The sequence below is a fragment of the Aythya fuligula genome, chromosome 2, assembly GCF_009819795.1.
Source record: "Aythya fuligula isolate bAytFul2 chromosome 2, bAytFul2.pri, whole genome shotgun sequence".
In the NCBI taxonomy this organism is placed as follows: Eukaryota; Metazoa; Chordata; class Aves; order Anseriformes; family Anatidae; genus Aythya; species Aythya fuligula.
Window position 1 is genome coordinate 35,945,383 of NC_045560.1, and position 12,419 is coordinate 35,957,801.

The 12,419-nt window shown below is 40.0% G+C and overlaps 1 protein-coding gene across 3 annotated transcripts in view; it reads left to right on the top strand.

Annotated features, from left to right (window-relative positions):
* Window positions 1-11,376: 11,376 nt before the first annotated feature.
* TAX1BP1 (Tax1 binding protein 1) overlaps window positions 11,377-12,419 on the top strand; it is a 55,741-nt gene continuing 54,698 nt past the window's right edge. For all 3 annotated transcript variants that reach the window (XM_032181392.1, XM_032181394.1, XM_032181393.1), the window contains exon 1: window positions 11,377-11,459. The gene's annotated coding sequence lies outside the window, so the exon portion shown is untranslated. The remainder of the gene's footprint in view (window positions 11,460-12,419) is intronic.

Here is a 12,419-nt window from a genome sequence, read left to right on the forward strand (position 1 = left end):
ATCTTGCACTACACAGTACTGGTTAATGTGGAACCAAATTCTGGATCATAGGAAGATAGCTGAAGTTCCTGGTGTCATGCAACACGTCCATAACAGCAAAGGGAAAGAAAATATGGCTTTCTTGACTGTCATTATCATATAACCATGGTATATCCATTACCATTATTACCATGTTAATTAAGCCACATTTCCTTGCTATTATTAATGCATAGTTACCATATTATCTTGCTTTGTAGATTGGTGCAGGTTCATTTCTCTAGAACCCCTACAAATGCAGAGAAAAAGATACAGTGCCTTGATACTGAATGGTCCTGCTGTCATCTCATGGTCTATTAGATCATCAACAATTTCTGTGTATTTACTTGAATCATACCCAACAAATGCTTAGTGACTTTGTAAATCAAGACCTTTGAGTTTAAGTGACCAAGATTTATGTTCTTACTCTCTAAGAAATACGTGTAGAGCTTAGGTGTACTCCATAATATTTGTGACTTGTAACATGGATGCTGAGAGAACTGGTAGAGCACTCATAATACAGAAAGCAGCTGCTGTCAATATGTTGGTATTGTAGTTGTTGGTACATTATGCCTACTAACTTCAGAGACATGTAAAAAAACAGAAAATAATGTAAAAGGTACTATTTTATTCTTAGTGTTGAAAATGTGACCATCTCAGTTTGTTTTAAAGATCTGATATAAAAAGACAAAACACATATGAAGAATTTTAAAAATATATAGAACATTTATAGCATATTTTTGGCAATTTGCATTTTCTTGTATATAAGGTTTTTTCCCCCTTAAAAAGAATCTCTTAAAACTGAAGGGAAATGTAAAATTATGCTAAGAGTCTCTAGATTCACATTCAGAGCCTTCCCCTGACTTAAGGTGTATTGATGTGGGATAATTACAGTTGATCGTATTTATTTTTTTTTAAGTTTCCATCACTCTGGGGAGATTTTCTTCTTTAGGATATTGAGCTTTATGGCCCATGCTGATAACTATGCACTATGTTCACTGAATTTAGCAAGTTACAGGCATACAACACCTGTAAAACTGGCCCCTCATTGCAGAGTGATATTTAAATTCAACATTAACACTACTTGGTGTAGCCAAAAGAAACTACAACAGATGCAACGGCACATTTGAGACTTGAATCAAAATGAATTGGCAGCCCAGCTTACAGTGTTTTATTCCTAATTTCTAACCTTTCATCTTGCGTTTGTTGTGTCTGCTCCTCTGCATTGGAGAGCTTTCATCATGTTTGTAAAATGTGCTAAAAGTGCAGTGAAACTGCTCAGGAATCCCTGAGCTGCAAATAGCCAGAGGTGGGAGTGCATTCCAGAAAAATATCCCCGCATATTTCCTCTCTGTTTGGCCACTGCTAGAGACAGACTACTGGGCTAGAGGGACCTTGAGCCCAGCAAAATAGGACATTCTTCATGCTTGTAAATGCTACAGTTAGGATTCTCAGGGCAGCATTCGTTTCCTAGTCACTGTGTGTACTTCACCAGATCACTCACTGGAATGTATAAGCAGCACTGCAAGAGCTTATTTTTGCCCAGAGGGGGGGGGGGGGGGAAAAATAAGTGTGTAATTTGAACTGATTTATTTCTTTCAGAATTGTGTGATATATTCTGCAGCAGTATGTAATCCAGTAATCAACCATGAGCTGAGTATGTGCAATATTCTGACTACTGCATATATGTGTACACAGGGCAGCACATTCCAGGCTTCTGTGGGAATGTAGTGCCCTGGGGGATCATTGACACTTTTTTTGGTATGAAGAATTATTGTCTGTTTTGTCAGAAGCATTCCTACTGTTGTTTGGAATGGGGTTGCATCTCATTTGGACATCAGCTGAATGTAGGGTGGGCAGGTTGCAGAAGGGTAGCAGCACATGCATATTTGTTCTAATTGACACCAAGATCAGTTAAACATTGTTTTTTCCCCTTTTTTGCCTTTTTCAAAATCCCACCCAAGTAAAATGCAATAGAGATACTTCATCTAACTGAATTGCACTGGAAAATGTTCAGGGAACAAGTCCTTTTAAGCACAGCATTTTGCTCAATAGAACATGTTGCAGTTCTGGTTATGAGCAACTTCAATCACTACTATCTTTTACAAATCAGTAGGAAGCTGTACGTAGGTGACTGTGTATAGGTTGTACCATGAACAAGAGAGAGGTTGTTCCATTTGGAGGACTGGCCCAAAAACATACAAACAAAACAAAAACAAACCAATAACAAACCAAACCAAACAAACAAAACACCAGAGTGTAAGGGCAGTTACCTGTATAATATCCAACAGCAATTTGAGGTTGGTTTCATTTTTGTTTTAACTGAAAACTATGTTTCAGATTATTTTAGTCGTTTTACAATCTGTCAGTGCTTGTGTACACTGCCTTATTTTTACATGCTCACTTCATGTGACACAGAAGTGCAAAGAGGAGGATGACTTTGATTCAGATGTGGAAGAGCTTTTGTGAAAGCAGTTAAAGAAGGAAAGAAATTCCCAAAGAAATATTGCTACATGTGATAAATAATTGGTATTAATCATATTCATTTTATTTTGACCTCTACCTGTAGTGCACTACATACAGAACCCACTGAATCATGTAGGAATTGTCCAAAACAGTCACTTGATGCCTTTCTGTCACTTATGGGATACTGACATAGGAAAAGAAAATGAACGTGCTAAGGCAACATGGAAAAACAATGTGGAAAAGCAACATGGTAAGTTGATCTCAAATATAAGGGGCCCAAGCAAGGAGGCATGCATATAATATGCAGAAAAAAAAAAAAAAATTACATTTTTTCCAACTAACATGCATATATCAGTATAAAAGCATCAAATTCACATTACTCTGATAAAATCCTGAACTAACCTCATTATGATATAGAAAGAGGCATACTGGCAAAAACTCAGTTCTTGGGTTTTCCTATACAAAAGTGTAGAGCACAGTGCTTTAGAAACAGTTTTTTTTTTGTTAGTGGCATGCTCCTGAGCAAACCCTTGACTTTGCCAAAATGGGAGGTGATGTTGGTTGTATTTACGTTCTTAGGAATTTGCTACTGAATTTAGAAGAAGGAATATAAGATCCTCAGAGGAGTAAGGTATGTGGGGATATTCCTCATCACTGGCTTGAAAAAAAAAAAAAAAAAAAAAAAAAGTACCCAGGAACACAACCTACTGCAGTTCAAGAGAGATATTAGCTAACTTGTGACATAGAAACACAGCTACTGAAGTAATACATGCCAACACAGAAGAAGAAGGTGGCTTTCTAGGCTATTAAGAAGAAGGCTTTAAGAAGGCTATTTTTCATTCTTGGGCATTTTCTATTCTTGTTCATTGAAGTATTTTAGATGGAACCTGTAATAGGAGATTTGGAATGTAAGCTGTAATTTTCATGGATTACTTTTAAGTAAAAGCAATTAAGTAATTGTCACCTTAAGTGAAAAAATGCTGAAGAAATTATCAGACAACAACACTTTTTTTTAGGAGGAATATGCTGTTTGTTCATAAAAAAAGATGCATGCTTCATCTGTGCTGACTGTGGTATGAATTCCAACAGAGCAGTCACTACAGTGTCAGTCACCAAAACAATAGGACCACTTTGTGAAGGTCAGCATTACAGTGGCAGTACTCTCCCTCCTTCCCCCCCCACCCCCCCCAAAAAAAAAAAAAAAAAAGAAAAAAAAAAAAAGAGAGTTACAATAATTTGGTTTCCTAAAGTAAGGAAAGGCAAACCTCTTGTTAATGTACAACTTAGTGAAGTTAAAAAGTAATTTGATTTTTGTTACCTGAGCTGGGAGATAAAATAAGAACACACATTACACGGAGAGATGTTGATTACACCAGAAGCAACCAGTAAATCTAGTCAAGACATGCACTTAAGAGCCTTCCCTGACACACAGGATACTAAACCAAAACTTGGCTATGGTATTAATCTTAATATCACCAATTATAAAAAATAGTGCTACTAATAATATTAATTAACACTGCTGATAACAAATGAATCTACTGTGGACTCCTCGAATATAACTGAATACAATTGAAATGCAAATCTGGTCTCTTGCATCTGTCTTTTGATATGTGACCAAATGTAGGAAAAGATACACACAAAAAAAACCCACATCATGACCAGCTTCCAAAATCCAGGGCTGTTGACTTAGGGAAACCAGAGCTTTCTGAGTTTTCCTCATTATTATTATTTCTGTAAAACTGGCACAGTGTGCCTGCTTATATACACAAACTGAAGCTTTGATTTACAAATAAGACAGACTAAGAAATATTTTCCATGACTGATTTGCTTGAAAGAAAAATATTTTTTGAATGGTTTGTTTTTTTCCCCTGTAACACATTATCTTCACCGAACATGAAATCAAACTTTGCTTTGTTACTATTAAAAATGAACGTAGCCGTACCATTATCACTAGGGGAATATAATCCCATTATCATTTTACTAGATAAGCGGTGACAATGTTGTGTTTGTAATAGCCCCTAGAGATACAATAAATCTAGCCAGGGAATGTCAGCCTGGTCCAAGACAGATTAAATGGAGAGAACTAGAATATAGTTCCCAGTAAACAAACACTTGGAGGTCAGGAGGTCGTACTTGCTCAGCTGTTCTTCATAAGCCCTATTGGAAATAACTTTCATACCATCACTGAGGATATTTCATGCTACCTAATAATACCAAAGGCCAAGTACAGTTGTGATAGAAACGATTCCTAAGTTAAATATTGAGTGTAAGATGATCAAGACACAAGACTTAAATGGCAAACCAGGATGATGTTAGATGTTCAGGGGTGCGATTCATGAGATCTGCTCTTTTGTGGGGGAAAATTCATTCCACTCAAAAATTTCTGCAAATTCCCATTGACAAATGAGCTGAATTTGGCCCTGGCAATGCTGTGAATAATAGCACCAACTAAGGCTAACAATGCTTGAATCCAGAAGAGGGCTAGGCAGAACATACAGCCAAGCAACTCTCCCATGGCAGTTGACTAAGTGCCGCAGAATGGGGACTGCGAGTCAACAAAGGTCTGGGAAGAAGGGAGAGCTGCATACTCAGCTTTTGGCATTTCTTCTGAGAGCAAAAAAAAAAAAAAAAAAATAATGCCTGGACTCTGGGAATGCTAAAATAAATATATATCAATGTGTTGTTTATTATGGGTAAAGTTCCCAAAAACTTTTAAGATCACTCGGTGCCTTTCAGAGGGACTCATACACCTCAATCACCCCGCTGCAGGGAAATGCCACACCACTTACAGGCAGTTCTGGGAATATTTGTGACAGATACTGTTGACAAGCTCACTTAGGGCTCAGTGGTAGATTTCAGCAGGCACTTTCACAAAGCCTGAAAAAGTCCCCTTTAGCACTAACATGCTGTATTCAGAATATGGAGGTATAGGGACCAAATACTGCACTGACACAAAATACGCACTTTAAAACCAGATCCTAACCACAGTGTTTGTATACAAAACACTATTACTGGACCAACAAATCCTTGCCCTGTAGTGAACTAAAGCCATATGTCATGGTTGTGACATGATCTTATTTTTTAAAAGACAAAGAGCTGTTACCCATGTTGTTGATGTGAAGCACCTTTTGCTTGAAAGACTCCAGTTCTAACACACAACACACAACTGCACTTTGGACAAAATTGCTCACTTTCCTACCTTATAACAAAAAATATTTATTAGCAAAAAGGAGGGTCACTTGCTAAATATGTTTCTTCTTCTAGAAAGTAGTAGAAATGTGAGCACTGTAGTATTCTGCTCTTTTATAGTCCTTATACAAGGAAACTCATTTGTGAAGTAAGAAAAGGTACATAAGTTTTCCAAAAAATGATAGGCTATGTGCCTATACAGTTTGCATTTCTAAGTGAAATTGTGCTGATATAATAAAATCAAAAAGACTGCATTACCTTCTGTATGCAAACTTGCATGACAAATCCAGTATATTCTACTCTGTACAACATTATTAGACAAAATAGAATAGCAAGTAATCAGGGAGATGAATTAGAGACAAATTTTAATTTTAGCGCTGCATTTCCAAGCTTCCTAGTAATAGATTTGTATGTAATGTGTTTAAGAACACAGTTATTATTTTTCCACAGAATGTAAGAACTCCTTATGTCACAGCTTAAGAACTCAAGCAGCAGGAGGATGAGAGAAGCTGGACTCCAGACCTGCTGGCTGAGATGTTTTCCATACACACAGGAACACAGCAGGTTTAGACCCCTCTCCAAGGTGAACGTGAGGCTATGGAGAAAAAAGCAGGGCGAGTGGCTGTCTGTCTCAAGTCCCAGGTCAGTTACAGTGCCATTAGTATGAGGACTCAGACATCTTTAGATCCTCTGAGAAAAATATATACCTTTATGAGAGAACAGGAAAGCTGCCAAGCTCCTTACAGATAGAGTACACAGCCACTCCTGTACTCTGTCAGTGAGGGCAGCCAGTGCTGGAGGGGGACCCAGAAGGGGATACAAGCAGCACGCTGGGTAGCTATGGAAAGTGTCTCTCTGCTCTCCATCCCTCAGGGTTCGGTATTGTGCCCTGAGGTATAAGGGCTTTGAAATCTCCTTGCTTGTTTGTTTCCTGCCACAGGCAGTTCTCATGCCTCTGAAAACAAAATGTTGGTCATTTGGGAGCTTCCTATTACTTTAGGATAGCAAAGATAAAAGGCTTGGAGAAACAGTAAATCTACCAAAGCATACAAAACAAAGGTATTTACCTGTTTAGTATCTGTTAAGATTTAAATGACACCTACTCAGTGGTCATGTACATGCAGTTCTGTGTATGCCTGTAAGAGGTACGCAAAAGGGAAAAAAAAAAAAAAATCCAACCCTGCAAACATCATAAATAAGAAATGAAACACTCCCTGAGACCTGGGTCTCCAATGCACCTATATTAATTACACACCAGAGAGCAAAGCCTCAGTGTGTGCAAGCATTTAATTCGTTATTTGCATTTATTAAAAACATTCCTTTTCACTTCAACAATACAGTAAGCCAACAGTGAAATAACAGCAATTCAAATGCGGTCATTTGCAGACATGCGGTTTCTTGTGCCCATTGTACAGTGCAACGCTGCCAAGTCTCACACCTTAGGAGTAAGCTCTTGCTCCCTCCCCTCTCTGTCACACGCACACATGCACACACATACAAAATTTACATGTCTGCTCTCACCTACGCTCTTTTGGGAAAAGCCACAAATTTCATCAATCTCACTCATACAGATCTAAAAATCCTGGCAGCTTTTGAATAGCTTTTCTTCATCACCTGCAATTAAGTGTTGGAAAAGAAATCCAAAATATACAGAGAGAGACTTTCTCCTTAATAGGAAATGTTAGCAATAGTATGTGATTTCTAATATGTTCCAAAGTTCTGCCACTCCATCTTACTGGAAGGCAAAGTCTGCGTACCCCATGATTAGATTTCCTTAAACGCTGGGCAATTCAGTGTTGTCAGCTGTAATATAAAACATTATTTATAACTATTTAACTGTTTTAAGAGTATAGTTAATAGCTTTCTGTAACATGATCTTAAAGAAATTGATTAAGTGTGCTTTACAACGTGACCAGAAAGAGCTTCCGATTAGTGACATCAATATATATATATATATATATGTATTACATCTCATATGGCCCATACTCTTAAAAGTTGGGAGTGTTGAAATAGGAGTTGAAGCAAAATGAAATCAAGCCATTAGAACCTAAGCGTTCCCTTACCACACTTCATCAATATCGTCATGTCATGCCAATAGATCGAATACCCATGACAAAAAGTACCTTTCTCTGGTCATAAAAACTAGAAATCCACAGTTTTTCTGTCACTCATACAAAGCAAAGATGGGCCTCAGAGGAATAATTCAGGTCTGGATCCAAAACTCATCACGGCTTTGCTTCAGGCTGTAATGCAGACAGTAAACAGAAAATACACTGGGCTCCAAATCTGAACACGAGTTCAAACGCAGCTAAGGTTAAACACATGTGATGGGGACGCATTTCTAATTTTAAGGCTATAAATCGCTAAAGGAGCTCACAGGATTAAAAAGATTGTGTAGTTATGAAAATAGTAAATGATTTCCAAACATGCAAGACTGTTTCCCAAGAGTCTGAAACCTGCCCCACGCTTCCTTTGGCAATCCTGGTTAGCTGCGGCTTACAGATTTTACTCTTCTTTTGTCTAATGCCTGAAGACGGAGTTGTGCAGATCTCAGACTTGGCAGGGAAAGTCTCTGTAATTACAAAGCAGGGAGACTGTCATGTCTCAGCCTGAATTTCAAACTTCAGGATCCAGTAATGCTCAAATCCAGATATTGCATTCACATACATTTTTACCTTATTTAACATTTCTTGCAAAACCACAAACGCTAACTTGCCATTGCTTATTTACCCTTTATTTATACACTTAAGGAATTTGGAAAATAAGAAAAGGGTTCTGCCAGCTTTCTATTTAAAAAAAATATACTGTGGTGAAATGTATTTCACAAAATGAGAGATATACTCTCTGGGAATTTTATATATATTCTCAGAAACAGAACTGATTTTTCTTCAGCCTTAAGAAGAGAAGGCCACAGGCAGACCCTACTGCTATCTACAACTAAGCAGGGGGTGTAGAAAAGATGGAAACAAACTCTTTGCAGAGAAGCACAGTGAAAAGAGAAGTCGCAACAGACAAAACCGAAACACAGGGAATTCTAACCTGATATAAAGAAACTTTTTTTTTTTTTTTTTCAATGACTGTTGTCATGCACCAGAGCAGGTTCTCTAAGTGATGGTGGAATTTCCATCCTTGCAGATATCCTACCTGATTCTATGACATATATAGAGAGAACCATATCAGAAAGACATTTCACATTCATCGTCTCTTCCTTATTAAAAAAAAAAAAAAAAAAAAAAAAAGGTTGGCTAAACAATGTTTCTACATGCTTAGAGTACAATTCTGGTATACATGACAAGCCTGTAATTTGTTGGAAAATACTGTCTTGAATGACAACAATTTCCTGTATTCTCCTTGAAGTCCACGTGGTTGGAAAGGTGGAAGTCTAGTCAGAAGGAGATAGGATTATTGTCATCTTACCCGTAATAAGCTTTTCTAATTGAATTAGAGTATTAGTGTTAGAGAGTCTCACATGACTAGGCATTCACCAGAAATGCTGGTATCTGACTTTGTGTTTTAAGAAATTAAATGTTTTGCAAAGAATATAAGCAAAAACAGAAAAATAACATTGTTTTTCTACTCAAGAGCAAGTTTCCCCAAAGTTTTATGGATGAATTCATGGATAAATTTCAGAAGATAGTACCTTACAATCCCTGCCTAGAGTATTCAGATTAATTAAAGCACTCAAGCATTAATGGAAAGACCAAGTGCAAGTTTTACCAGTTCCAACCACAATTTTTGTTGTCCAAATCTTTCTTTGTACCAGTACAAGCCTAATGTTGATCTTGGGGTCATGGTGTATAGCCTTGTAAATGTGGGTAAAGTCCTTCAATTCTCAAAGTAGCAAAAAAAAAACACGAGAAAAAACTCAACATGAGACACAGTCAAAGCTCCTACAGGGATAAGACTGCTATCTAAACTTAGGATACAAATATGTAAATGAGAATGATTTTCATAGTTTCATTTCAGTAAGAAATGCTCTTAATTTGAATAATTAATTAAACATTTCCAGACTTATGTGGTTAAGGTACAGAGTTAAATGCATTTTTTCCCTGAAAATTGTGGACAATTACAAGAAAAGACAAAATTATTCTCAACTTATTACCCTTAATATTTACCTTGTACACGTGACAACTGCAATATGTAGGTTTTTTTGACTCATATAGACACATTTAGCAATAAAAATAATAACTTAATATTGAATTATGACTAAGCCATATCTAGTTCTTTTGACTGAATAAATATTTATGAACTGAGCACAGAAATACCTCAAGATTCTTTAAAACTCAGAATTGTAGATATATATATATTTTTTATTAAGAAACCAAGGATTTTTTTTTCAGGCATTTACTGTAAAAATTGTCAGCTGCCAAAGAACACCTTTATTTCAAACCTCCCACTATATTCCATTAACTAGCATTACAAATGATGTTCAGTGAAAGCAAAACTACTTGTTAGTCTCATCAACATTTATATTTCCCAGCTACCGACAATGAAACTGAAGTTCTTTCCAAGTCCCAGCCCACAAGAGAACAGCATCTTGTGACTCTTACACAGCCCTTTATCATGCCATGTGGTGCAAAGGGCAGTGACGAGAAGAAATGGAAGCTAGAGATAAGAAAGTATAGCTCTTTCCACCTCCCCAGAAAAATGTATTGCTTTTCAGATTATCATACCAATTTCATTTGCCACTACAAAATTTCGTCTGGTCTTAAAGGAGAAAAAGAACTTCACGCACACTTCTTATGTCTTATAAAACAATTTATTAGTATATAATGCAGGCAATTTATTGCTTTCCATGGAAAATGGAATATATGAATAGTATAAGAAATTATTATGTACCTAAATCAAATGGTTACCTAATAACCTGTGGTACACATGAAGACGTAAGGTTGGTTTCTGAAACGAGAAGTGCAAAGTAGAAGCATGTTCAGCCATTAACCTTCATTACTTGAAAGGGGAGTTTCTATGCTCCACATTGGTTTCATTTCCATTACAAGTGACCATAAACAAACCAGTGATCTTGTCAATAACTTAAGTCATAGGTTTATGACCTAAACATGGCCTGTTCACTGATAATACCAATGAAAATACAGAAGAAACAGCAGCAGTAAAGAGGCAAAGGTGACTTTGAAGACCATTTGCGGGAGCCGTCCAAGCTCAGCGTACTTGGACACGTCCAGCGTGCCACTGGCGATTACTCATCGCTGCTGGTTGTTACTCAGCCCCATTGTTCTGGTGAATGTCCTACAACTCGACTTTGGATAGAAACCCGGCAGAATCAGCGCATTTATGAGGTGACGTACTTCAACGGGGCTTTACCCATTTGCGCAAGCAGAACCGTGCTCGCATTTACAACCACTCTCCACCTCACTCTTCCCTCGGCTGCACGCCTTGCAGGTCCCAGGACAGACCTGCAGAGAGTGGGAGACAGCGGGACACCGACACAAGGTGCCAGCGCTCAGTGTTTTGGGAGCGGGATGGAGGAGGACAACACGGCTGAATCGGGGTACGCCAGCATTACACGAGGCGTGCTGTAACCACCCTCACGCATTGAGGGGGCTTGGGCAGGGGTCTGATGAAAGCAACAGCCCCGTACCAAGCCCTAAACCCTTAGCAGGGTCTGCCTATCCCCAACCACCCCCGGCTGCCCACCGGGCTGAGGCGGCCGCTTCCCCGCCCCCGGCTGAGGCAGGGCCGGCGCTGGAAGTGACGCGGGGCGGGCGGAGCTGCTTGGCGCTGATGGCGGAGGCCCCATGTTGATGTCCCCGGCGTCCTCCGCGCCTGCCGAGGTGAGGGGAGCCGCGGGGGCCGGGCTGAGGGCAGGGCACGGCTCGGCGACCCCTTCCCCACCGCCTCCCTCCGGCCGCCGGGCTGGAGGGGGGGGGCCGGGCAGCGGGCAGCCGTGCTGCGCCACCGGGAAGCCGGCCCCCCGGCGGCTGCCTGGGGCTGGGGGAGGGAGAGGGGAGCCGTGCCGGGGCTCCCAGGGAGGGAACGGGGCAGAGGAGGGAGGCAGCAGCGGGGTCCCCCCGTCCCCGAGGGCTGAGGAGGGGTGGGGAGCGCGGGCAGGCAGCGCTGGGGGCTCCGGGAGGAGCTGGGCTGCGGCTTCGGCGCTTTCCTGCCCGACCTGCTTTTCCTCCTGTCGGCGTGTAAAGGCCAGCGGCCGCCTGCCCCCGCCAGAAAATCGCTTGTCATGGCAGTGATGGGGCCCTAACGTGGCCCTTCCTCCTCCTCCTCCTCCTCCTCCTCATCCCCACCGCCGCGAGGAGACGGCCTCACCTCGGCCCCGGGGATTTTCCTGACGGGGAGCGCTAATCCCCAGGCTTAAAGTTCGCCGTAGTTCAGCTTCGGGCCTGGAAACCAGGCCAACTGCGCCAAAAAATTACTTATTTATCGCTTGCTTCTTCGTAATGCGTACTCATAATAGATCTACCGTTTTATATAGATCTGTTTATAAGCAGATCTTCCGTGTAAATTTTACATGTCATCAGATGCTGCTCAGTTACTAAAGTGAAGGAATTTGTTACACCTGATGAAAAAATAAACCTGAAGGTTGTTTTGTTTCTTTTGGAATTGTAGAAGCTCAATCTTCTTACCATTTATTAGTTTGGGATGGGCTTGTGAGGTGTCTCGTGTGCCATCTTCTGCTTTGAAAACTCGGTGGGACTTTTGAGGGTTTTACTATGCTGGAAAATTTCCTTCACTTCTGTGCTCAGAAGTTCTGTAACAGGTGGGGTTTGAGTGAAACTTGC